This window comes from Grammomys surdaster, unplaced genomic scaffold (assembly GCF_004785775.1).
Source record: "Grammomys surdaster isolate TR1022 unplaced genomic scaffold, NIH_TR_1.0 367, whole genome shotgun sequence".
Lineage (NCBI taxonomy): Eukaryota > Metazoa > Chordata > Mammalia > Rodentia > Muridae > Grammomys > Grammomys surdaster.
The window spans coordinates 2045866-2049491 of record NW_021604786.1 but is presented as its reverse complement, the minus strand read 5'-3'; positions in this window follow the sequence as shown (position 1 = coordinate 2049491).

Below are 3626 nucleotides of genomic sequence, written 5' to 3'. Positions count from 1 at the left end.
CATTCCTGTTACCTGGCCGACTGCCAGCGAAGCTACATCTTGTGTTGCCTGAGCACTGGGGAGTCCTGGAGGATGGGCTCCACTCTGACTATGGGTAGACTCCCCTGCGGTTGCACATGGCTCTTCACCCTGACTCCCCAGGAGTGGATGTTACAGTGGCTCTGTTTTCTGTACTATATTTCTTCTCTCTTGATGGAAGATTTATCCCTGCTATTAATGTAGTGGTTTTTGTTATTGTGCTGGGGATGGAATTGTGGTCATTGTGCTTGATGGTCAAACTCTTTTGCACTGAGATATATCTACGTTCCTTGGAAGGGAAGATGCTTTTGAATGTATGGTACCTCAGAGTGTAGTTAGACGAACCTAATACTGACTCTGAATACAATTCTGAAGGAATCAAGCCTAAAGGTAGTGTATATGGAGACTCTGTGTGATATTGAGGTGAAATAATCTCAAAGTCCATTCTCATCGTGTGGGTAATGAAGGGAAACAGCTAGGGTGTATCAGGAAGCTAGTATCTGCTGAGTGATACACAAGGAGGAGGGGCATACGGCACCTAGACACATGGGACCTTATGTGCAGCATTCTTCACAGTGTGCCTAAACAAGGTGCTAATACATTTTTAATACATTAGGAACCACTATTAGTAATTGCAGAGAGAATTTTGGTTTCTTTAAAAGTACAGAAATGTTATGTGAATACGCTTTTTTTTTTTTTTTTTTAAATCCCAGGTGTGGGCTATGGGGGTTGCTTCAGATTGTGCACAGCAATTGACTGAGATTTGTGTAGTGCTCTGGCAGGGGCGTGATTCTGCCAGCTGCAGATAGTTTATGTTTGGAATTCTGGGGTCTCTTTAGAGGGTTTATAAATACCAGAGAGGCAGATGCTGCTCCTGCTGCTCCTCCTCCTGCTGCTCCTCCTCCTCTGCTGCTCCTGCTGCTCCTGCTGCTCCTGTTGCTCCTCCTGCTCCTGCTCCTCCTCCTGCTCCTCCTCCTGCTCCTCCTCCTGCTCCTCCTCCTGCTCCTCCTCCTGCTCCTCCTCCTCCTAATGCTCCTGCTATTACCCCTCCTCCTGCTGCTCTTCCTTCAGCTGCTATTGTTGCTGCTAGTTGCTGGTTTCTGGTTGCTGGTTGGAAATATCCTGATGCCGGAAGATTTGACTTTCCCCGAGGAACTTGAATCCCCTAATCAGCAGGAAGTAGTTTAACAATATTGACGGCCCCTTTCCCCTCTAAGCTTTTTTCTTTCCTACCTACTGTTGGGGGGAGGGCTGAAAAGGTGGAGAAGGGAGATAGGAAAAAGAACCCAATAAAATAGCCAAAAGTCCGGTTACGAGTCATAACTTTAAAAAGTATTTATTTTAACTTGTGTGTATATGTGTGTGCATAGGTGCACATGAGTACAGGTTTTCTCAGAGGCCAGAAGTGGTCATTGGATCCCCCTCGAGCTGGTGTTATAGGAGGTTGTGAACCACTCACTGAAAGTGCTGGGGATCCAACCGAGACTCTCTGCAAGACCAGGACATGCTCTTAACCCACTGCATTCTCTCGCCTGTCCCTGCTAGTAATTATTAATGGAAATGTTGTAATCATGAAAGTCAACGGTTAGGATACAAGGTTGGAAAGTATCAGTGTGTTTAAAGACCCTTGTAATTATTTTATATTCCAACACATAGGATACTTTGAGGGTAAACTCCTTAGTAATCTTTTTTTTTTTTTTAAAGATTTATTTATTTTACTTATGAGTACACTATAGCTGTCTTCAGACACACCAGAAGAAGGCATCAAATCTCATTATGGGTGGTTGTGAGCCACCATGTGGTTGCTGGGATTTGAACTCAGGACCTCTGGAAGGGCAGTCAGTGCTCTTAACCACTGAGCCATCTCTCCAGCCCCCTTAGTAATCTTGATCTCATGTAAAAAAAAAATCTCAATTTCTGCCTGTCATGTGATGTGACATTTTCAGGTTAGTTATTGGTACATAGATGTCTATCTGCTATACCCACTACCATGATCTTAGCAATAGGTCATAGTGATTAGTCATCTTCTCTTGCCACTCTGCTTGTGTGTGTGTGTGTGTGTGTGTGTGTATGAGGGATTATAGGAAATAGGCACTCTGATGAACTTCTTTTCACAGATGAGGGCACAAGAGCTAAACGCTTGTCTATAGCTACATACTAGGTGATGCGGATTGGCTGTATATACTTGGCTCATGTAAAAGATAAATCTGTGTTTCCTTCCCAGCCTCGGCAAAACGACTCTAAGACTAATTATTTATTAACAAGTGCCTAGGACATAAACTTTGGCTCACTCCCCGACTAGCTTGTAACTTATGTAAACCATGTAAACTATTTTATGTCTTCCATGTGGTTAGTTACCTCTCCTTAGCTTCATGCATCCAGTCTGGGGTGAATCTCCTCTTTATTCTATGCTGGGTTCAGCTTCCTCCTGGTATTATGTCTTGTCTACTCAGCATTCTGGGTGAATCACTCACATATCTCCCTATTTCCCAGAATCCTCTCTCTTCCTGCCAGTGTCCCACCTTCCATCTCCTGCCTCAGCTCATTGGCTGTAGGCCTTGTTTATTGACAGGTGTTGCTTATACGAGATTCTCTTTACAGGCTCATTTCACTGAATGTCTTTAGGTTCAGGGATGTTATCCTAAATGACACGATTTTACCTTTTCATGGTGGATCACTATGTCACTGTGTATATGTAGCACCTGTTCTTTACTGACTCTTTTGTTGACTGACAGTTAATTTGCTCTCATATTTTGGCTATTGTGAATAGTTTGAAAATGAACATGAATGTGCAGCCTTGTCTCTTGTGTTAGTTAAATTTACCTATCAATTTTATATAACCTAGAGTCACCTGGGAAGAGCCTTTCGATGAAGGACTGTCTACAATAGGTTGGCCTGTAAGTATGGCTTTGGAGCATTGACTTTAATTGATGTAGGAAGACCTAGCCCACCTTGGGCAGCGCTATTCCATAGGCAGGGGCTTCTGAATTGTGTAAGAAGAGAAACAGAGCAGCAAGCAAGCACATGAGTGTGCATGTATTCATTTTTCTCTGTTCTGGACAGTGGATGTAACACAACTGGCTGTCTCAAGATTCTGCTGCTGTAAAGTCCTCACAGACATGAACTGTAGCCTGGAATCAGGAGCTAAAAGACACCTGTTGTCCTTACATTGCTTGCTGTCAGGGAATTTTATCACAGCAACCTATGTGAAACAAGGATACTTTTGAAACACTGGATTTAATTTCTTTTGGTAAATGCCCAGCATCTATCCTTACATTAAATGACTGCCTCAGAGAGTAGGGAATAACTTTTGGGAAATTTCAATAACAGCTTCTCAAAATTGCCCACATTTCCTCTAAAGTGCTTTTGTACAACAAGAGGAATAGTTGGTGGAGCAGAGAGATTCCAACAGAACGAACAGCAGAAAAATGTTACAGCCCTATGTCTCCTGAGGGGTTAATATGCAGGGGGAGAGAGGGAGAGGGGGGAAGGCAGAGGGGGAGAGGGAGAGGGAGAGGGAGAAGGGGAGTGGGTGAGGAAGATGGAGGGGGAGAGGGAGGAGGAGAGGGGGAGAGAGGGAGAGGGGGAAGGGGAGCAGGAGGAAGAGA